Below are 25,336 nucleotides of genomic sequence, written 5' to 3'. Positions count from 1 at the left end.
ACAGGTTGTTTCTGCCATTACTCAGGGAGAAGAGTCTTCCCCCTGCTCCAGTGTGAGCTCCCTCCCATGGGAGACGGTCCTCCATGAATTTCTCAAACATGAGTCCATCCCATGGACAACAGCTCTCCACAAACAGCTCCAACATGGGTGATTCTTCCACGGGGTGCAGTCCTTCAGGCACAGCCTGTCACAATGTGGGTTCCCCACAGGGTCACAAGTCCTACCAGGAAACCTGCTCCAGTGTGGGCTCCTCTCTCCATGGGTCTGGTTCCTACCAGGACCCTACTCCAGCATGGATATCCTCCAAGGGCTGCAGGTGGATCTCTGCATTCCCATGGTCCTCCATGGGATGCAGGAAGACAGTCTGCTTCACCAAGGTCTTCACCATGGACTGTAGGTGCTCTGGTGCCTGGAGCACCTCCTTCCCCTCCTTCTCCACTGACCTTGGTGTCTGCATAGTTGTTCCTCTTGCATATTCTCACTTCACTATTCCCTGGTTGCAATTACATCTGCGCAATAACTTTTTCTTCTCCTTCCTAAATATGTTATTATAGAGGTGTTACTATAGTTTGAGTGGTTTGGCTTTGAACAGTGGCAGATCCATTCTGGAGCTGGCTGGCATTGGCTCTGCCAGACATGGGAGAAGCTTCTAGCAGCTTCTCACAGAAGTTGCCCTGTAGTCCCCCCCCGCCTATCAAAACCTGGCCACGCAAACCCAATACACTCACATTGAAGAACTTTATGGAGGACTGTGGAGGGATGCTGGAGCAGGGGAAGAGTGCAAGGAGTTCTCCCCCTGAGGAAGCAGCAGTGGGAGAGACAATGTGTGATGAAGTGACCACAGTCCTCGTGGCCCTTGTGCACCACTGGGGAGAAGGAGGAATGTGGGAGTGGAGTTGAGCCCATGAAGAAAGGAGGGGTGGGGAAAGGTGTTTTAAGATTTGGGTTTATTTCTCATTATCCTACTCGGATTCAATTGTCAATAAGTTCAACTAATTTCCCCAAGCTGAGTCTTTTTTACTTATGACGGTTATTGCCCAGTGATCTTAAACCCTGAGCTTTTTCTTACATTTTTTGTCCCCTGTCCAGCTGTGATAGGCAGTGATGGAGTGGTGTTGGTGGGCACTTTGTGTCCTCCCAGAGTCAAACTAGCACAATACACAGGCAGGGTAACTTTCAGGAGCTGGCCAATATAAAATCACTGAATCACTTAGGTTTGAAAAGACCATTAAGATCATCATGTTTAACCGTTAACCCACTGTGGCCAAGTGCACCACTAAACCCTGCACCTAGGTGCTATATCGACACGTCTTTTAAATACCTCTAGGGATGGTGACTCCACCATTGCCCTGGGCAGCCTGTTCCAGTGCTTGACAGTCCTTTCCTTGAAGAAATTTTTCTAATATCCAATGTAAACTTCTGCTAGTGTAAGCTAGGGCCATTTCCATATTTGCATAGACAGAAAACAATAGGCAAACCACCAATATCAGAAATGAACCTCTTTTCTTGAAGTCCTGACAAATTAAAAAATACAGGAATACAGTGTCAAAATGGTTGCAAGTATTTTAAGGTAAGGATATAATTTTTGTAAATCAGAAACAAATACACCACATGACTACATTGAATACAGCTCAATGAAGTTTCAGCCCCAGAATGCTATGACTGACAAAGTCAAAGGCAATTCAGAAAATTACAGATGGACTTTAACTGTAGACAGCACTTCAGAAATAACCAATAATAAACATAAGGTAGAAAGAAGGAATTTAGGTGTATAACCAGAACAGGGTCCGAGTTACTGGCCAAAGTCTCTATGGAGATCTGAGACAATCGCAAAAGCTGTCTTCCTTGTTAAAGGGCTGTATGGTTCATCCAAAAGTAAAACAACTATCAAGAGTCCCTTCCCAAAGCCTCTCTTTACGTTTTAAAAGCATGAAACTTCTTCCTGTGTCTTTGAAAACCTTTTGGGTAATTTAACCAATAAAGACATACTGGTGTCTTATTCCACAGTTCCTTTTTTTTTTAAATACTGGTGACATGGATACTTGCCAGAGCACTAAAAATAACACATACCAACCTGAAACAGAAATGAATGAGCTCCAAAGAAAGAGATGAATACACATTATGTGCATAAATAATTTTATATATATATACACATTCAGATATAACTATATGTTTATATAGCACAGTAATCTTTTCTCCACACATTTTTTAATTACATTTTTACACCTTTTACATAGGTCCTTTGGGACACATATATTATTTAGTAATATTATTAATGGGATGAGGTTACATTCCTCAGTACCTCATTTGATCATTTACACCTTTGCACAGTTATGAAATGAGACAAAGCAGAGAATCTGTCTTCTACTTTGTACTTGTTTTGCCTGGGTAAAAATGATACACAATATTTACTCTTATTGAAAGGAAAACAACTCTTAATTTTACAGACAGGGCTGGAAAATTTTCTTTTGGTCTCCTTTCGCTTTATTAGAGTATCCTTTCTTCCTACATGATTTCAGAATGTATAAGACGATATTAAGAAGTCAGAGGGGTTTGTTTTGATGCTGCATCTACAGCTAACTAGCCAGTAGTTTAACTTGGAAACTTGTATGAAAACTGCATGAGACAGCGTGCCATGAGTTATTTACCTTACCTTCCAATTATACAAGATACGGCTACACCTCTGCGTCTGTACTACCTAGAGGATTGCTTCCCAGGTTCTTGAAATCACAGGCCATTTTAAGTTATCACATTTTCTTCCATACTATCACACATCTTTATCATCAAACTTTTAAATACATGCTGTTTAATGTGGATTTATAACTGGGAAGCACTCACTATGGAAAGTGACAACAAATCACAGTATGAGAACTAAAGGTGTAGGGATTTTTTTATATAGCACTATGAAAGATAAAATACACCACAGAAGAAATACAATCTGAGACAAAGGAGGACATCATATAATGAAGTCAAAAAGAGAAGTAACACTAGTAAGTATAAAAACATGTTGAAGTAACTAACATTTTGGAAAGTTGTATGTATTGCTTATGTTTTGAAACTGTGCAGCTACAAAAATAATGGCAGCATCAAAATCTCATCAGATAATTATATCACTTCTTTTATTCCTGTCACTTTATTACATACAATGCAACAAAGTTGTGTTCATTATTTGTGAAATAACATTAAAATTGATGAGGTATAACATCTTATATTGAATAAACCACAATTGTGAAATACTTTCTTGAATTTTCTTTAATATCACTCCAAAACAGATAGTGTCACAAGTCAGAGAAAAATAAAATTTTTATATTATATATATATGTATATTTTGCAACTACATATACACATAGGTTTAGTCATATCTCTCCATATTAATAGCAATTTCATTTCTAAGAATGAAAAGACAGACAACTGGTTGAATTACTTCTACAGTATATTTTTTATATTTGAACATATTTACTATTAGTTTTCAAGAACTTTTTCTTGACTGTGATGGCAATCTTTGAATACTTCTGCACATCACCACCATGAAATTGTCATTTGCACCTCAAGCAGGAAAAAAAAAAGAGAAGAATCAGTTTTTTAGTAGTGTACTAAAGTAAAAATAGTATGCCAATAAAGATGGCTTTTTAAGCCCCCAAATGCAGTGTGAATGATGACTACTGGAGGAGAAGAAGAAGAAAAGATTTATGGAAACATATCTTTGGCATACAGGTAGACAATGAAATGCAGAGAAAAAGAATTCTTATTAAAATAAAAAATAGTAAAATAGTGTTTACTGTTTGTATGAATTCCCTGCATTAAAATATCTTTAAAACATCTTCCCATATTTCTGTAATTTCTGTTTCAAAGTTCTTCTGAAGAGTGACTTTTGTACAACCTGAACTTAAACATATAAACCAGCATAACTGAAAGCTGGTTTCACAGAGATTGGGGAAAAAGTACATCTCCTATGTTCCATTTGGGGTAAGGATGCAATCCTTTCCTCATGTAATTCCTTTCAGACAGAAGCACGCCTCCACATGCAAAATCACATACAGAGGAATAAAGGAGGGAATGGGGATACACTGGGCTGCACCCCTGCCAGCCAAGTCACTTTTTATTTCAGCGCCTATATACAAATGTTGGAGTGTAAGCACTCACACTGTGGTTATTGCATTTAAAAAGCAGAAAATAGTTAGTAGCTCTTCAGCTACTCCCAGCTCTTCCAAAACCTGTTGCACCTGAGAACTCATTTCAATCATGAAGATGGTGACACATCTGGAGAAAGCTCTATTTGCAGTTGCTGGAATATCATTTACTCTGACTGTACTTGCTTCAAACATCAGAAACCAAAAGCTTATTTCCTATGCTCTTGCTTCTTGCTACCCTATGAAGCCATGAAACCCCAAATGCTGTAGAATTATTTTCAATGTCAATTTCTTGTTTATCACATTTTCCATGCTATTTTTTAGTATCTGATAAGTCTCTCTGGGATCTAGCTACATCTCTAATAAAGAGCTGTTTGACGACTGCATTCTTGTCACAAGCTTTCTTACATACATTTTATCTATATCACAATAAGGGCTAAAACATATTTACAAGTATAGGTGTTCCCAGTATCATATTCAAACACATACACAGACTAAATGCATATATGCGCTCATATATATACAGAATTACAATGGAATTTCCATGGGGAAACGCAAAAGTTATTATTAAAATGTCTGTCATCCATGCAAGAGAAACAGAAATGAGTTGGGCATTAAATTTGCATACAGCCCCAAGCACAGAGGTTCCTGCATATGTAGTGTTCTACTGTTCTTAAAGATGGGCATATCTGGCAGGGAGAGCCTGTCAGGATTAGCTCAGAAAAAACACCCGCAAGGAGATAATTTGAAGACATACTGAGAATTTGCCTCAGTATGTGAAAACAAACATTAAATCCACTGCAAACTATGCACACTGAAAGTTACTACAAACACTATGCCACACACCAGGGGATAATCTACTTCAGCTAATTAACACACAACCACACGAAACACTGTAACAAGTGGTTGCCATTTAGGATTGATTTAGGTCTTCCATCGCTTAGACTTGGACAGAAAAGGTCTTTTTAAACATTCAGACAGATAGGAAAGAAAAAAAAGAAAGGTACAATTAAAGTAGTTGTGATATAAACAGGCTCAGATTCACTTGATGGATTAGCTTTTTAGTGAACAACAAGACAGCATAAAGACATTACAGCATTTTTTATAAAAAAATAACCAAAAGGTAGTCCCCTTCTTGATTTTAAAGCTGCTTTTGACAAAGTCTAAATTAATAGCCTCTGCTTCAAGTTACAATGAAGATTTTTTTCCTTACTTAATAGGTAAATCTGTGTCAATAGAGTGTGTCTTTTACCAACAACACTGGCTGCTGAGGTAGAAGTTATTGTGACTTAAAATCCTGGTAGAAACCAGTTAGGCATTACACTGTTTACAGGAAAACAACTTGGCCTGAAATCACCTAGCGTAAGACAACAGTCTTTTTCTTTTCCTTTTCTTGTCTTTTCCCCCAACCCAATTATTTTTTCCTTTCAATCTTTATTTTGAGAGAAAGCACAATGCCATTTCATAACTTCTACTTTCTTAACACACACACACACACAAACACAAAGAAAATAACCTGTCATGTCAAAAGCAGGACATGAGAGCACATCTCCAAATGTTCACAGCTACACATCTCCACTACTCTCAAATATTAACTGAAATTATTCCAAAGATTTCATGCATTTCTGGCCTGCTAACTTGAGTCTAGTTACTTTATGAACACTTCACAGATACTACTGAAGAGTAATAAAAGAGATAAGACAGGGAAAAAAATAGCTGAAGATGGCTCACACACCTACAAAAGGTTTAAGCAAGATTTCAAAGCATGACAATTGAGGACGGGTCACAGAAGTATCCAAGGAAAACTGAGGTGGTATCTGCAGCACTTCTGGGGTGTGTTCAGCTGGTGTTGACTTCCACACTTTGTATTGCTCAAAGAAGAATGGCTACAGAGGCATGGCTGGACTCTGAGCCAGTGACAGCCACGTCTCCAGGCATCTCCATGTGGTTTAGTTACATTGCACTCAGGATCTGACACTGAGTCTGCTGTCTTGCCGACAGCATGGATGGGAAGCCTGGGGTTGACTTCAGGCTTGAGACCCCAGTAAATGTGAAAGTATCATGTGTATTTGTGGTAAAGGCAGAGGGTAACAAGACTACCTATTGAATGAGTGCGAAACAAATATAAATACTGCCAACCCTCTGTAAATAAAAAGTATATCTTCCAACACAGACATGCAACTCTGAAAGAGAAAACTAATTCCCTACACCCAAAATGTCAAATTTCAGAGTTCAGTAAGATGAAGCACTAAAATATACAACCAGAGCTGTAACTTTTGGAAAGCACTGGATAAATTATGAGGTCTTTATCACAGTTAACCAGCAAGAGCTATGAGGCTCTGTCCTTAAGACCAGTCATCACCTAGGGTGGAGGTCCTTAGCTATGCAACTTCTGGTTTGGAAATAAGATGATTTCCAGATGGTCACGAACAACCAGCACCCAGCTAAAACCCAACTGAGATAAGGGAGTTTGTGTTTGGGTGATGCCTGAGCAATGTGTTTTCCCTACTGTGTTTGCCTTGTTTTCCAAAACTGTTATCACAGCAAGCAGGCATCTTTTCTGACAGTGAGTTGACTGTCGTTTTCTATTTGCTAAGTGCCTCTGATGGTCTAACAGCAAACAGTGGGAAACTTGTTCCCCTAAGCTTTGGTTCAGCAAATTCAGTCCATCAGAATTCAAGCCAGAGCTGATTGTCCAAGGGCAGGCAGGTACAAAACTCTGATCTCCTGTTTCTCAAATTTGGGATCATTACTAGACAGCCACTTGGTTTCGCCATTAGCTGTATTTCACTTCATGTCCTTTATATAATTCCTAACAATTATTGGCATTTTCTCTTGTCAGAAAAGGCGACACATTCCTTCATCATAAACAGTCTGAGAAAGGAATATGGGCAACAGAATGGGTGCTTTGCCATTAGGGCAGGTACTGTTAACAATGTGGGGACAAAAGGAGATTCTGGAGCAGGTACCAGGATGAAAGAGAACAGTTCATCCCAGTAGGAGAAAAAAACTAAACTAAACTTTTTAGTGGCAGGACCATTTGATCTTCCCAGTAAAAGAGAAGTAAGAGGAAGATGTTTCACATTATATATAAGAGGAAGCAAGGTTTAAAACTATAAAAAGCAATGTTGGAAAGGCTCTTTCTGCTAACGACTTTATCATTAACTGTGATTATCCTTAAGATACCTAAAGGGTGGGGTTATTTCTCCATCTATGGGTAGATGTTTTACTTGTACAAATGAAAAAACTGGGTAGCAAAGTCACTGATTGTTGGCAGAAGTTAATACACTTCAGAGTAAAATGATTCTGCTCTGGTCTGTGAGCAGAACAAGTTCTAACATGGTAGTACTGCTGACTGGCTTTCTTTTGAAGACTTCAGATTAGTTAAAAAGTTCATTAAATATCTGGTGAAAGATTCTAAAAGCAGGAACAAAAGATTTATAATTTATATTCACTCAGAAAAAAAAAGATAATTTTTAAGATGTCTTTGGTAGGATTGCATCTTTGCACCCCAGAGATGGACAACAACTTCTGGACAAACACCATGGATCAAGAAAAAATTGGATAGCAGTAGTATAAGAAAAGGCTTTCACATATCAAGTTGTAGTAACCTGTGAGATCTGTGATATTTCTAAACTAACCTGTTTGCTGTTTTTCAAACAGTTGAATATTTTACAGCAGGGGCTTTTAGATAATAGACTTCTGAAAACAGATGGGTTAAAAAAAATCTGGTGACCTTCCTTTTACAAAGGCAAAATTAACCGGTTAGGGTCGAGTTATTTCAGAGAGCAGAAAGCCAAAAACAGAGCCGTGTTTACATCCCACTATAAAACCACTGCACCAAGATCAAAGACTTCAGATCACAAAGAACTGGCTGTAAGCCTCTTCAGTTCTCTTCTCTTGCATCTTTATTTCACTACACTAAAACTTCAGGCAACAGCATCCCAATAGTAGGAAATGGAAACTCCTTTCTTAGCTGGGACAATAGATATAAATGACAGAAATGCATGTGGTAGTAGAAACCCAGCCACAGCCTTCCTGATGGCAGGAATCCAGAAAGCAGTGACTTCTGGAACCTGCTAGACTCTGCCTAACCGAATCAAAATGCCATTGCTAAAACATGTCATATTTCCTTCCCTATAAAGATGATGTCACTGTCAGTCTGCCCCAGCAAACTAGCCTTATCAACAAAATACCTAAACTCAATACACAAACGGTGTGAGCAAGTGGAGAATCCAATACAGGTGAAATCCTGATGTAAAGTAGCCGTATGAGAACAGAATTCAGCTGTGGGTTTTTCACATGATATAACAAATAATACCAGTAATCCCCTAAAACACTACTTCAATAATGTTTATCCGTGTCAGATTTCAAAATGAAAAATACATTAAAAGCAGGACTACAATGCTTCATGAAAGCTCATGATTGCATTGCTGTTTTTTCCTTTGAAAATCTGATGTTGTGTCTTGACAGTGACAAATCACATGTTCTTTGCTCAGTGGACCTTCCTGATAATAGAAGATATTCTTCTCCAAGAGAAAGAATATTTCAGGTAAACACTTTCACATGTACTGAGTCATCCCAATACTGAAAAAGAGTTTGATCTAATTGCTAGAATGTCATCATAGAACAGAACATCTTGCAATAGATTACCAGTTAAATTTTAAATTAGTTCAAACATTGAAAATGCCTATTTTTTCTTAAGATACCATTCCCAGGACACTGATATCTGTGAAATGCAAGTTCTGCACTGCTGCCATACCACATGCCCAGTGACAGCTATGTAGTATTCATCTTCTGAATAACTCTTAAAAACCAATCAGTTTACTTAGACAAAACAAGTAGAAAGAGAAAACAGGGTAGAAAAAACCCAAATTGCACTATAGCAATTTTAGCATAAGTTTATCATGAGGTAATGTTTTATACCCTCACTTGAGATTTTCTTTAAAGTTTAGAGGAATCTACCAGAGAGGCATATAAGTGTATTTCTCTGTAATCTCTCTGCCACAGAACCCACCAGATTTCTACCTACTGTTATCTAACAATGAAAAAGTTAAAGAGGATAACTTACAGCATATCCTCCAGACAAGCAGTTACACAGTTTCCTATCATGATTTGTGTAGCCTTATTTTTCAACACACTGAGAACAGAAATAAAGAGAATGCAATATGCAGAAAAAAACCTGCCAGCCATGCCTGTACACCTTTAGTTTTATCTTGCTACACAAACTGATACCTATGTATGATCTACATATAATATACCTGACATAGAGATGTCCATTACTGTGAGGATGTGACAGGAAAGCAAAAAAAAGAACTATTACTAAAACAAGTTTTTTCTTAATGTGTAGATGGAGTAGCCTCCTTTCCTCATGCTAACATTTTTCCTTCTCTGGTCTATACAAGTATATGCTTTGCTTTGACAAGAGTCAGTCACAATGGGGTCCTCCCCTTGGGCATTCTGCTCCCCGAGCTGGAAAATTACTCCCTTGTCTAATGAGTCATGATATGAGCATTTGCTACGGACAGAAGTGCCTTTCTAACTTGGACAGTGATACAACAAATTGAAGCAGGGCCTGCTGAAACAAGTCAGCTTTCCTTGTTAACTACATAGCATTTGCCAAGGCAAAACAACCAATAAAGAATACTCTCTTCTCAGGTTTGTGTTTGTTGTTTTTTTTTTTAAATGCTTGGGTTCCTGTAACAATTTGAAAGCTGAGGTGGTTTGCTTTAAAAAAAAAAACCACCAAACCAAAACAAAACCCAACCCAGACAAAGAGTGGTTCAGTGCATCTGGGAATTCAATCTGTGCCTCTGTCATCCACAAAAAAATTCCTTCTATTCTAGTGAGAAATGGAAAGGCTGGAAACTCCCATGCTGATAGTCCGGATCTTTTCCTGCTGCTACAGTGAGTCAAAGGTTAGTTCCCTCCCACCTGCATCACACTTTGCATCTTCTAATGCACAACCAAGCATTCAGACAATATGACTAAAAAGCAGCTTGCTCATGGGAGGCTCTCTCAGACATTCAGTGTTCCCTTCTCAAATATCTCAGTCCAGCACACAGACAAAATCATTAACTTGTACATTAACAAGAGCGTTGTGTGATTTTTTTCTTGTTATACCCTACTTACTGATTCTCACTAAAATTAAACACAATCTTAGTAAAATCGAGTAAATGTCAACATTGTGATCATGGGTAAGAATAATAACTACATCTTCTTTGGTACGACCTCCTAAGAAAAAAATAATAAACCTACAGACATTCTGCATTATATGACTCTGAAGAGCAACTGCGAAGGAAAACAAACTGCCATTTTAAGAGATGGTATGATATCACTGGGTTCAGGAAATATAAGCAATGATATTATGAAGCACATACTGAGAGGGGAAAAAATTATTTGCAAAACAATTTTCTATCTGAACTGCCTCAGATTTAACAGTAATGCATATATTAAAATTTTTTGACATTGGATATCGAAGTTGAAAAAGCAAGTAATAGCAGCATTGGTAACGGGTCACCTTCCCAGCACTAACAGCAAGGTCGGTATTCTCCTCAGGTGGCCTGATCCTGCAGTGCAGTGGTTTCAGTGAAACTCCATCACCACCAAGTCAGTAGTCAGCAACTCTTAAGGTCAATTGCTGGTTGGTATAACTTATGGATCAAGTCCACAGTGAGAAGAATGAACAGAGTTCAGTTAAATTAACAGAGTTTACCTTACTCAGCTGATAAAAGAGACTACTAGTGTCATGTATTTTTCAGAATAGAGAAGAAAATCAGAAACAGAAACGAAGAATTATGGGGACAGTACATTAAAACAAATAATTATGAGAGAACACTGTATCTCTGAGGTTCCTCATGAGAGTGATCTACTGTTTTAAGATCACATATTGTCATCAAAGTCTGGAAATTATGCAAATAATACTAGCTACATTTAGAGGTCTGCAGCAGTAAAGGCTTCACCACCTAAATAGTAATTGTCTCTCAGTAACGGCAATGATTTTTGTGTGATGCAAGGGTGCTACCTACAGGCTTAAGTGGAGAATGACATGCAGAAAAACAGGAAAAAGGATCTTATTTTTATCAGGAAATAGGACAGAACTAGCTTTATCACTAAACTCAATACCTCTTAATTTCAGGCTAAAGAACACGTTTTACCAAAAATTTTTAAAATCCATGATACCAAAGATTTTTATTCTAATAATTTAATTCCAAATCTTACAATGGTGTCTGTATTTTTCTCCGTTTTTTTTCTTTAAATAATTTAAAGAATCATGCAAAATAGGCTTTTTTTTTTAATCAACAAACATTAAATAAGCTCTATGCTCCTCTGAGACATATATTTCAGGCATATTTTTGCTGACAAATAAACTTGGCCATAACTATCGAAAGATCACATTTGAAGATCACAATTAATGCTTGGTCTTGCAAATACAGAAAGTTGCAAGACAGGAAGTATTTGTACCATATTAAATATGTATCTATCCTATATCTCTTGTATAAAAAAAGCTTCATTCAATACAGTGCAACTGTACAGAGAATTACTTAGCCTAAAACCAACAGTTAATCCAATATTTTTGAGATAATGAAGAGATGCTTGGGAAGTTGCATTAATCTAAGGGCAAGCTTTTTCTTCCCTGCATCTTTTACACATTTTTCTCTCCCCTAGGCAGGTCAGATAGGGCAAATACTTATGCATATGTGTAAATTTACTCTTGCGGACAGCCCTAGTGATTTGAATTGAACTTAACAATATGAATTCAGAAGCATAGGCTCAGTTTGTTAACTTCCAGGAACAAAGGTGTGCCCACCACACTGTAGACACCACTGCAGTATACATCCAGCAGATAATGATAACAGCAGCAGCAGAAGTGTTCTCTTGTATATATCTTCGGCTAAGACTCAGGCAAGCCATGCAATTCAAAAGTAATACATTCTGCCTTTCAAAAAAATTCTGACATCCTTTCTTTCTTTTCCTTTTTTTAGGGGGAATAGTTTCAATAGTAGTATAAAAACAGAAAATAAAAAGGTAGATATTATTAAATGCATTTTACATTATAAAACAGAGTAATAATTCAAAATATTTTCCTTTCAGAGATAGGATTCAGCAGTTCTGTATTGAAAGGTTGTATTTTTTTATATCTATAGTGATGAAAGGACAGCATCCTTTCAAAGTATAATCATGTAAGTTTTAAAAACACTGCCATGCTATGAAAAGGGGAATTTTAAAACAAGACTTTTTTTGTGTCCATTTGTCCAAATCCTAAGTTCCTCCTAAGGAATAAATGTCCACATAAATTTTTATTTGTATCAAACAATTATGACATGTAAAATCAATTAGCTGATGAGCTAAAAAAGTGCCTTATTTTACTGTCTCAGTTGAACAGATAATCTACATTAAAGCACTTTTCTGAAATAAATAGAATACATTAGTAACTAATTCCAGCTTAGCTAGAAACACTATCACAAAGAAAAAGACCACAACATAAGCTTTGGTCAAAACTGAAAAAAAAACACCTTAAAGAACCAATGGTATTGATGTATGCTATAGAATGAAATAAAAAGTGTTCAGCAACAATACATATCTTTTGCTTTATTCTTAGGTAACTAAAATATCTCTTAAGGACAAGATCCTACTGATATTGTTACTGATTTGAGATACAAATTTTTTTGCAAAATATTCGTTTATTCATGATTTTTGGATAAAATTTCAAGAACAGTTTTACCAAAACCTATTCTTTTTTTTTTTTATTTTTAGTAATGGAGGGGGGAAGAATACACATTATCGTAATTATATTCTAAATATAATAATATATTTACATCACAATTAAATGATCTCAATTCTATTTTAATTATGAAGATAGTCTTTGATCATATTTTTTATAAAAATGTCTCATAATAATTAAAATGTTCAGAGCACATTTAAATGACTGTTGAGGAGAGAACCACACAAGCCGTAGCAGGAAATTCATAATAACTTTAGTGTGAAATTAGTATTTAATTATTTTAAAAATATTTTATACCTCCTATGTAGTTGTCTGTAAATTATATCAAGTTGCCTTTCCCACTAATTGAACTTATTCATATTTTATTCAGTTCCCCCAATTTTTAATTGCATCAGAAAGTCTGTGAGCAGTTAGTGGTAAAATGTTCATGGGTAGTGGGAAAAATATTAGTAAAGGGAAAAGTTCCTACTAGCTTTCTCATTAGGATAACTAAATTTTAAATGATATGCCCAAACCCTTTTATTAATTACTTCTCTGTGACAAACTAATGCATGAACACATAATCCCATTTTGGTGCCTCCTAATATTTTAAATGCAAAGATTTTTTTCCCCCTTGTTATAATTTCTCAACCCGTATCCAATATTAAATTTTTCTAAAAAGTGGAGATGGCACATGTTTATCATTCCCCCTAGTTTCATGGTAGAAGGTAACTACTGCAAAAATATTTCTGATAGGGAAAAAATCAAATTTATTCAGTCACATGCAAATATAATTTTTAATTTTGCTGCATGTATAGGCAATACATACACTTCCAACTTTTAAAACTAATCACTATTACATAAAACACAACTGATTTAGGTAAATATTTTCACCCTGCTTCATGTGTGTCCTAAAATTAATTTGTTCTTTGCATTGCTATAACAGTATTTGCATAAACTTCCTTCCAGGAAAATGGCTATCACTTTTTTTCTTTGTAGTTTTCTCTGAAAGATTCACAAAATTCTTCAGAACACCAATCAAAACTGAAAAAATAAAAACCATTTCCTTTATGAAATCTCTATGACCTTTGCCATTATTCACTAGTTAGAAACGCATAAAAGAATAAATAACATATAGGACTCACAAATTATCAATTATGAAAAATAATCTGGGGTAGAATGCTACACTAATGCAAAAAGATGGATTACTTGTCGTAAACTAATAAAGCTTTTGTTTGTGCATCCAATGTCTCATTTCCTTCCTTTGTGATGGGAAACGTAAAATTATTTTTAAACTGCATTAACTTAAAAAAATGCAACTATCATAAAAGTGAACACTGAGAGTGCCCCAGAAATAATCTGTAATTTTTAAACTAATTTCTATTTTATATTTGACTATCAGTTCTAAAAATCAAAACTCAACAGATGTGAAATACATCATAGAGCAAGCAGATAGCCCGGTACTTCAGAGGTAAGCGGGGTTGTTGGTTCTACCTTCCAGATCTTAAAGTGGTCTCAAAGAAGTGCCATCTTTGTCATTGCAAGGCAGACAATAGAACTTAATTAGTCAATAATCACATTTTAGAACACAGATAGCCTTGTTTTAAAGCATTCCTCCTGCATTAGAATTCTTCAAGCTTTTTGTTTACTTTCCTCAGTGTAACTTGAGGGAGGGGATTAATTCAGATTCTTAATAAAAAGAATGTGAGAAGGAATGGATGTCTGCAGAAAATAAAATAAATACAAGCCTCAGAGTACCACAGTACAATGTCATCAGCTGTCGAGGGGTCATCTACGAAAAACTCCGGTGATGCAGTGGAGAATTCACTACGCTCCCTGACTGGCAAATTACAGGATTGCTCAAATCAGAGATAAACCAAGATGAGCTTTATTTCCATCCAGAAATCACAGACTCCTTGCTCAGCCTTTTGTCTTCCCCACAAACAGTGAACCCAGTGCTTGTGACAATGCGGAGAGAAAAATACCAGCAGGAATGCTACTGATGCTTATAACAGTAACCGCTGTGTCTCTCAGTTCTAGTTTAAGTGCTGAGTCTTTTCACATACCCTTTTCACATACCCTTTTTGCTCTGCCTATGCCAGCATCCAGAGTCATCTTTGGCTCACTAACTTTGACCCAATCAAGGGGAGACACCTGATTTATAACACTGCCAGCTACAGCTCTTAACTGTGTTGCATGGTGAGAAACAGTGGAATGATTTAATTAAAATAATTTAATTTAAATTAGGCATATTAGACATTGTAAGAAAAGGAGCAGAAGGGTGAGAGCCGTGATCCAGAGGCAATGAAGCATACTAACCAGAGATTCCCAGGTTCAGATCCTAGGTCAGATACGCACTCCCTGCTTCCAGCTTCAGCTAAGAGTGTGCCTGGAGGTGGCTGCTGCTGCTTTTGGGAGAATGGAGGAGCAGGCTTGTGTGTCGGGAGGGATTAGCTACATTGTCACTCACTAATGACAGCTGCCAAATAATTAGAAACCACATTAAGTTCTTAACTCTACCTCTGCTAATCAGCAAGATCAAACTCCTACAACTGGATTGGATTTTTTTCATTAAAAAAAAGAAAAAGAGAGAGCAAGAATATGTAGAAAGTAGTTTGCACATTTGCTGCCTAATCAGGATGTAAGGTAGCAAACAAGCACACAGTTGTAAAAATGAACTTGGACAGAATAAAATACTCTACTGATTTGGACCAGCCTCAACAGCATCATTGGTGAGGGTTAAGTTTTCCTATGCATACAGGACGAAGGTTCTAAGCAATATTATTTCTATTAAATGCTGATCATCGAGAATCAACCGACGAAAGGGAAACAGCATTTAAGCATTTTGACATCATATTCTTCAAGAAAGTGGAACTTGAGAACAGCAAAGCTCCGCTACATTTACTGTGAGAAAGCAAAAAAAAAAACCTTGCAGAAAAAAAGATCTGAGTAGCCTTTACCACAGCCATTCTCAGCTGGGCTGTTGGTCAAGGCAAATTTTGTTCACTTGCAATTTTGCCATATTCTCCATATAGACAGAAAGCTTACTTCTTTGAAGCAAATTCAAAATAGATGGTTAATGTAATAAATGTTTTTTGTTTGGAGGGGGAGGTTGGTTGTTGTTTATCGGGGGGGTTGGATTTGGGGTTTTTTGGTTTGTTTTTTTTTTACTTAACCTGTGACTTTGATAAGGCTGCTTTTGGAAGTATAATGGTTACCCAACCATTTTATGGTTTTAACAAACCCTTACTTCTTCCTCAAATTCTATACAATGTAGACTCTATTTGCACGCAAGCAGTACTAAATTACAGATAAAATTACAGCAAATTTGTTTTCTCAAGAAAGCAGTGAGGCCTAACATCCCTTGAGTAATAACAGCCTTGCTTTTAATTCAGAAGTAGAACTGGAATAATTTTCCCTCAGAAAATGTGACAATGGAGCTGTTCTTGCAGGGCTGAATGGGGCACGGCTCAGTTTGCAGGTGCTCCGGTGGAGAGGCAGGAGGGTGCCTGACTGGGGTCAGGAGCCCAGGCTGTGGTAGGTAACTTCAGACTGGTCCACCATTCATTGGATGGGGCTGATAGAGCTCTCAACTCCGAATATGCAAAGAAGTATGCCCCAGAGAATCGCTAATTTATAGAGATGTATCTTGCTTATACTGATGGAATCAAGGTAGCTAATAAAAACCTGAAGCACCCTTTGAGCAAAGCTGAAGTGTCTTAAAAGGTTAAAACCCTGTAAATCACACCCAAAGCGATTCTTGAATGTGAAAAGAATACTACACTATAAAGACCTATCAGCACACTAAAGTTATTTTCCAAATGCTCCAACTAATAGATTGTCATGAAGAAATAACTTTTTTAATGTTTCACTGCCATTGTATTGAAGGAGCCTAATATTCAGTATTAAAAGCACTATTCAGATTGACGTGAAGTTGTAATGCTATGAAGACAATGATACAACACAGAAACAAAGCTCAAGCAAGGCATTAGTTACCTCTGTTGTAAACTATATCACTGCAATACATTTCTATGTTTGCTTGCTGCAATTTTGTGGTATGATTCCTAACTGATGAAAATCAAGCACATTTAAAGAATAAGCATTAAGTGCTGTTAATGTGGTCTTACACTGGTAATCATTGTCTTGGGAAAATTATATTGTGTTTTATATACTAATACTATGATGTTTTTATTAACTCAGAATCCCTCTGCTAACAGTGTTGGTTTACAAAAGTAATAATTAATATGGCAGTAAATATTAAAAATTTTAAATTTAAGTCATGATGAAGGAATAAGTATCTGCTGGTATTTTTTCTTCAAGAGAAAACAGCAAAAAGAACATTGAAACAAGACAAAATTACTCAGTCTTTCTTTCTTAAATAAACAGGCTTAAATAAACATTAATAGTATCCCTTATAGTACTGATCACTCATTTTCAAAGGAATTAGCTGGATTTAATTATTAAAAATACACTTTTCCTCACAAATGAAGAATTTGTCATTGGAAAATAGAGATTCAAATACGTACACCTGTGCCTTCTGGTCTGAGATAAGGAAGAGATTTCTTCTCTACCTTGTAAACAAGCACCAGAAATAAACAGAGCAAGAAGAGAATCATACAAGCTGACTTTATTAAGGTGAGAGTAGTCCAGAAAAGAGCATCTCAAGCTAAACAGACATCATGCACTTGTGTACTTAAAAACTGAGGACAAATGTAAGCAAATACTAAATACTATTGTGCTTCTCTCGCCTGGCAGAAAATACACTGTGACTGAGCCTTAAACAAATAATGTTTTTTTAAAAATGCACTCAACTTCCAAAAACAGCCTGTCATTGTCCTTGTTACTTGTCATGGTTTAGGAATGATATTCCCCAATTCAGTGCTCCCACTGAGACTCTCCAAACCACGCACTGTTCGATTGCTCACCCCCCTCCCCATCCTCCCTTCCCCTGAGGTGGGATGGAGAGGAGAACTGGAGGCACAAAAGGTGAAGATCACCGGTTGAGATGGAAACAGCAATAAGACAAGAAAACAAACAGTAGCAGCAACAATACTAATGACAGAGGGTACAAGAAAGAGGAAACAACAATACCAAACCACTCCCTCTGCCACATTATGCCAACCCAGAAGGGATTCCTTCTCCCCGGAAGATACTCCCTTCCCCCTACTCCCAGCAATGATATGAGGCAGTACAGAATAACCTCCAGGTCCTAGCCATGCCCCCTCCTGGCTACTGCAAAAATTAACCATTTCCTGGCTGGAACCAGGACACAAAGGTATGATTAAAGTAGATATTTACCTTCAGCTTAACAAGTTATGATATAAAGGAGACATACGGAGTGCAGAGAATCATAGATATGCATTGATGTCAGCTTGATGGTGTTTTAATCATAGCTTTCCCAAGCATACAGAGCCACTTCCTGGTGTGATGAATGCAAAATATGTATTCTGTACATCAAAACAGAATTAATTTTATTCATTTTTGAGCACATTCCTTTGATACCTTTTTGTTTTTTTAATGGGGTTAGGAAGTGTCTGTCTCCATTCATTAATGAGCAGTGTCTGCTTAAAGAGACCAGTCAATTAGAACTGGCATAGCTAATCACAGCTACTATACGACTGAAAAGAGAAAATCATGTCTCTTATTCTTCCAGTGTTGCACACTAATTGTCCAAGAAGTTCAAATTACATAATACTAGTTTTAACAGATAACTTTGCAGTGCTAATAACAGCTGTGAGAGCAGTGGTCAATCTCAGATAAATAAGACTAAATTATGTCAATTTTTTACTTTTGAAAATGAGTGGGTTCTTCGTAGAGTACTTGTATCTCTGGAAAGCAGTTAGAGTGTTGTAACTTCAGATGTCATTCATGGAAATGTACAAACTCAAAGATCTGCCATACACTTGTAAGTCTATTCAGTCTCAGCTGAAGCCATTTGACTTACAATTATTATTTTTTTTTCTCTTTAGTAACAACTGTGCTCACAATGTTAGTTATCTCTACTGGATAAGTGTTAATACTTATTCTGGAGTAAGTACAAGCTACCACTGAATCCAAAATAAACAATGCTTTTAAATTATGCCTTCTTGTTGCCAATTATTAAACAGATTTGGAGATATAAACTCCTACTATTTTTCTTCTGAAAAGTAAATAAGCTAAAAATGAAAGAAGAAATGCTGCTTCTATCAAATAAGAGACTATGACGTTTACAGGCTTTTTACTTCAAGGTCAACTGAAATTCTCCTTTCCTGCAGAAGTGAAATCACTTATGCAACACATTCAGTAAAAATTTAACATTCTGTCCATACTTTTTCACATACTAAAACGCTATCTCTAGACAACATTTTTTCTTGCTTCGACGCTTTACTAAAAAGATCTTTGAGGCAGTTTTTGCTCCTCCTTATATTGCCATGACAGTAAAAGAAGTTACTGAGCAAGATAGGCCATTGAAAACACACAGGCTTTACAAGCAATGTGGTTGAGGCTACGTGAGGATGTGTTACTTCTCATATAACTCATCACTAAAAGATGATGAAAAGTTAAGATATCTTATAATCAACCATGTCCACATTTTAAGTCATGAAAATTTAAATGGCCGAGACTTCCTGCAACGACTGTGAAAGAGCACCTTAGAGAAACCAAGAGTGATAGAGTACACATTACCTTAGAACACCATTACTAAATAATTAACCAAAATCAGTATCAATGTAGCCTGAATTCCTTCAAGTGAAAAGTTTTTCATTCAGGACAGTTATGTGCACTCAAGAGGAAAGTGCAATGCCAGCCCTCTCCAGACACATATCTATGATGGGTCCAATAGAAGTACTCTGCAACTTTTCCAGTAACACCAGGCAGGGGGAGATTGCCTTGTACATGCCTTAGGTTATCAGAAACACACTCCAGAGCAAGACGGCAACTCACACAAATTGGCTGCCCAGATTTCTAGTCACATCACTGCCTTAACAGGAAATCTAAAATTGTTTTTAGAACTTTTGAGGTAACTCTAAATACAGGAGAGTAACTAGTAGTTTTTGTCAATTTCTACAATTTTTCATCAACCACAATTTTGTGGATAACGAAATACTTTCAGAATACTCAAATACCTATTTTCTAAGGAAAAGAGGTGGGAAGAACTGTCTGGTAGTGAAGGGAAAAGCAAGGAAAATAATTCCCTGCACTGCATAGGTATTTTTGAGATTTAACACCTTAAGACTGTAAGGAAACTCAGAATGGAATCTACTTAGGTACCTAAAATACATATGCAGGTAAAATAAACACCTAAGGGAGTAATTAAAGTGCCTAAAGGTAGTGCTGATGCCATTTTAGACATCCTCAGGTGGGCACCCCCGTCCCCTGAATGGTGATGGCAGAAATGATGGAGAAACTAAGTCAGACACTTTCCCGGAACAGCAGCTGGGTGGCACACAGGATGCTCTGAGTTACCAAAAACAGCACTAGGTCTGTGCCTGCGTAATGAATTTCAGTGTAAAACTGGCTAGCAAGTATGTGTTCATCCTGTGAAAAAAGTCAAATGAAAGTGACTTTTTAAAAACAAAATACTAAAAGAAGCTTTTATGTATATAAATATTTCCCAATCTTTATTTGTATCAGATTTGCAAACACATAACGTGACAAACACAAAATGTAGACTGATGACAGCAGTTTTTCCACACTAGCATCATTCCTCATTTGTTATAGCTAAGTAAATAGGAGTTTCTTAATAACAGCTGGTGCTGGTAGGTTCTTTCAGTATGAGTATTTAATGGATCTCTATGGTCATATATATCAGGTTCCACTATTTACTGTTTTTCTTTCCTATCCCACCTTCCAAAACCTGGCACACAGTATAGCTAAGTGTTGCAGAAAGCTCATATTCCACTGCAATTTTGCAGAGGTCCAATAGCAGTTCTGCTGGTCTATGGAAAATTAGGAAAATGGAAACAGAACTTTTCTTTTTGTCTGTTTTACTTTGAAAAACAAACAAAAAAACCCCCAAACAAAACCCCACAGCAGTCTGGTCCACTTCTTACTCTTTCCTGCTGCCCAAGATACAGCTGACAAAAAGCTGAAAGACTCTTGCACATGTGTGCAATGTGCATCAGAAATTAATCTTGTACCTGGCCTTGCCACTGCCATGTCACCTTACCTCTGCAAATCTCTCTTTTGACAACAGGCAGTTTTGACAGCAACAAAAAATTTTGGAAAGGCTTTTTTTGAAATGTAAGAAGCTTTTGCAACTACTTTACCAGCACTTATTCCAATTTCAAATGCTAGACAAGAGGTGGCAAAGACAATTTGATGATACATTTCATCCAGGTTTAGTAAAAAGCAATTTTAAGGTGTTTATATGTTATATCCTCAATAATAGTATCAACAATGGCAACATCAGCAAGTCTTTAAATATATCTGAAAATTCTGATTCTCCTACAACTACAGTGTTAAATAAAAGAAAAATACGTAATAACTAGCACAAATCATTCCAACTCCTGATGGTGTCATATCGAGTCTCTCCCAAAACATCATCTTTTTCCTTCAGTTTTGAGTGAATGTTGCTTCCTAAATATGCAGTAGTGATCATTTCCCTTTTTAATTGGGAAAAGCTAAGCAAGTTGACAAAACTATTTTACAGTCTCATTTCCTGCTAGGGATCAGCTCTTTTCAATCCTGTTTCCTTTTCAATTAATTAGCATGACACCTCCATAACTAAATGGTGTATGTGCAAGAGAATGAGCACTTGATCAAAAGCTTGGGACACTATTATGTCATTTTCATATGTGAATTCTGTAATGCCTGAAAGAAGACAAAGCCGAGGTGAGTTAGACCTGACAAATTACCTGGATGCAGGGAAAGTAATTTTACCAACATTTGAAAGGCTAAGAAAGACTTTTCTGTGTGCATGCATATACTCGTATAGAAAGTATCAGAAGAATACAATACGAATATGAGAACGTCTTCATAGAAAGGTTTCATTTGAGGACATATGGGTGTGACTGGGTGAGGGTACTCTGCTCCCAAATGAGAAAAGAAAAATGTTTATTTTATGAGCAACACTTATAAGTTCAAACAGGCAATTAAAGTACTTTATTGAGGCCATTTTGGGATACCAAACACTTTGAAGATTATATTCCCTCATATTTCGTTTTTAGTGTTCCTCTAAGTAAAATATGTGGTTCCATTTAGTTACTCAGTTGTGAATTGTACTTTAAAGGCAAGGGGATATTTTTGACAATGCACATCTTAAACTTTTCATTAAACTACCAAATTTAAATTCTACATTTTTGTGTACTCTGACATTTTTGTCTGGCATTTTCATTAATTTTGTAACATACATAAATGTAGCTGAAATGTTAACTGATCAATACTTTGCCTCTCTCACACAGCACTAGAGTAAAGCTCCCTAAGGACCATGCAGCAGTACAGAAATTAAATGTGTATCAAATACTAACGTTAAATGCAGCAGTATTTACTGTATAACAACTGAAAAGGCTAGAAGAATTCCAAATGGACACATGGTAGCACAAATTACCTACAATCACTACTAAAGATTGAAGTTTGTCCCATAAAATAATTCCTTGACTGACATTGAAGCATGTCCTTTTACTGATAGCTCAGTTGTCCAATTATTTTTTGTGATCTACAAGAACAGAAATGTCTGGTCAAGAAGCTGATGGAAATTAGGCCCAGTTAGCAGATATTTCAGTGCCCACAGTGGATTAATCTGAAGAAAAAACACCCACTTCTGCATATTCTAATAAAGTTCTTCTGCCTCAAACGCACCATATTAGTTACTGAATTAAAATAAGAAAATTAACTGCTAAATACTCTAAAGGTCTGTTTTAAACACGTAAAATCATGTGAATTTATGGCAAAGGCTCCCTGTACATATTCTATTCTTTTCCATTGCATTTAGGTGCTTAAGAAGCATAAACACAAGTATGTAACACATGCTTGATCAGCTGCAAGACATAACAGGACTGTATGTGATACAATAAAGCTGCTCTGTAATTGAAACGTTAATTTAACGTTGTTGCTATGTACCTCCTGTATTTAAAAGGAAATAAATATGAAAAAGCAGGAAAGAATATCAAATTTTCAGATTGTTCTAATCCAAAGTCATATGCTAGCCAGATCAATCTATGGTTTATGAGCTATTTTATGAATATCTTTGAATATCTGAAAAATAACAGCTAGTAATACATCACAGTTACATGAAAACATTAACATATTATGTGTTAGTGGCAATTTTTCTTCTGCTGTTAATTACTGAAGCACAGAAAAAAGAATTCAAGGGAAAACCTTAAGTCATTCAAACAAAATCCCCAGCGAAGGTGATGAGCTTATGAAGTTTAACAGGAACAGGTAAAATATTGTTTAGCGGAGGAAATAATCTAGAACTTTGAAAATTTACCTTCTAAGTTTCTCTAACTCTAGACACAGCATAGGCAACACAAGTCATTGGGCTGGTGCCTTTGGACAGATTTTGGAAAGAATCATCCTAAACATTTAATATAGCATTTCCTTATCTAAGATGTCCCAAATAACGTAAAGGTTTGAGACAACTAAGTTCTGGAATACAAATTATCAGCAAGGCCCTTCAATGAACACTATTAGTCTTGATGACTAACACTGTGACCCTCTAAAGAGAATGACTTTAAAAACAACTGTAGTAAAGAGTGCAGAAGGTGTATAAAGCAGGTAACAGTAGCTTATTACAGAGTCACCATATTAATCAAGCCTTTCTGTAGGTTTCCAAGAGCAGTTCTTTTTTCCAGACTGATCTTAGTAATTACGTTTCTGAAAACTGATCTAGTCTGCCAGAATTTCTTCACCTGTGGTCCTGCGTATCCCCATGAGAAAGTAAAGCCATGGGGTAAGGTGCTAGACAGAAGTACTTGTAACTGTAATGCCAAGGACTTGGGGCATTGGGAGATATGAAAAATCAACCCCCACATATGTAACTTACATGAAATGGCTGTAAATCTGCATCAGGATGTTAACCATCAAGGTATGTCTTCAAATCCAACAGGATGGAAGAAATGGTTAGTTTAAAAGTCTACATCCAGTACATTATTTACTAGTCTGCCTAAAGAGTTGGAAACCTCCAGAACAGCCTATTTCTCATCTCCTTTCTGGCAATGACATTTTACTGTGACATTCTCTAACCTCTGCGAGTCAATGTCAAGAGGAGATATAATTTGTATAATAGTGAAGAGACGAAAAGTATACATATAGGTACATTTATTTTATATACTCTATTACATTCAAACGTAACCTTAGTGCAAGTATAATTCAGCATTACACATCCAAGCGAACCACTCTCAAGATTTCAAGAGCTTACGAAAGTCCAGAAACAATCTAAACACAAAGCTTATAATCATGATAGAAATTCACATGTATTTGACTTAGCTAGCAAAAACTTTTTTTGCCAGATAGATCCTTGGAGTGAATAACATCAGGTTGAAAAGCACAGGATCCATTTTGGATGCAGAGCAGAAATAAATCTGTTCAGTCACAGCACAAATGTAAACATAATATATCCATAACTACCACAACCACTACATAGCAAAACAAACAGTGCAAGGAAACTAAGAAAATCAAACTTTTGATCTCTCTCTCTCTCTCTCTATGGAGAGAGATATGTAAAACATTAATATATATGTATACAAAAATAAAATCAGGAACATGTTTCTACTGCAATACAGTGTAACTACAATGATGATGTACACTGATTATAGATCTACCTGCTTAAATTCCCTGTTTTATGTATTTCCAACTACTTATTACGACACTCATTTTTTCCTATGACCAGCAACAATTACATTTTAACAGCAACACAACTTCTACCATGGCTACACCAGTGTGCCATGGGCAAAAAAATAATTTCATTTGCCTCAAATAACAGGATATTTTCCCATTTCTCCTTCTTCCACTGCAATCTGCTGAGTGTTCCATATTCGTATTAAAATTAGACTTAGAGAGATGAGTACTTACTAACTGGAGGAGTAATAGCAATATGAACATTAGAGTTTTATGTAGAAACCTGCACTTTCCTATGAAATGTTGATAACTTTTAACTGAAATGACAGATCGCCGTCCTACAGTAAACAATAGCAAGTATATTTAGATCTTTGCACTTAAGTGTCATTGCTACAGACATCAGTAAAAGTGTAAACCCCCTGACTTTTAGAACAGCACATGTATCTCCTGCACTTCTGATGAACACTACAACCAAGGACCAACAGCATTCTGCCATTCTTGACAGGCAAAAGGTGGTTTAACAAGTAACAGTACAAATGGAGCCCTGCTAGAAGAAACTCCCTGCAAATCATCATGACTTAATGACACAGACAACTACTTCATTTTACTGCACAATCAGCTCCAATGCCTTGTTTGATTTCTCCAAATCTGAGGCACTTGACCTTCAGGCACACAGACTCCCTCTACAATTATTCAAAGTTAGATGAAAACCATTCTCTGTTCATATTCATGGGGGAGAGACTCA

General features: G+C 36.5%; 1 protein-coding gene across 6 annotated transcripts in view; it reads right to left on the bottom strand.

Moving 5' to 3' along the window:
- Positions 1–25,336, bottom strand: part of MCTP1 (multiple C2 and transmembrane domain containing 1) — a 189,411-nt gene that overhangs the window by 67,660 nt on the left and 96,415 nt on the right. The window lies entirely within an intron of this gene.

The sequence above is a fragment of the Neopelma chrysocephalum genome, unplaced genomic scaffold, assembly GCF_003984885.1.
Source record: "Neopelma chrysocephalum unplaced genomic scaffold, ASM398488v2 Primary Assembly neopelma1_96523, whole genome shotgun sequence".
NCBI classification, from domain to species: Eukaryota; Metazoa; Chordata; class Aves; order Passeriformes; family Pipridae; genus Neopelma; species Neopelma chrysocephalum.
This window is presented reverse-complemented; position numbering and strand designations above follow the sequence as displayed.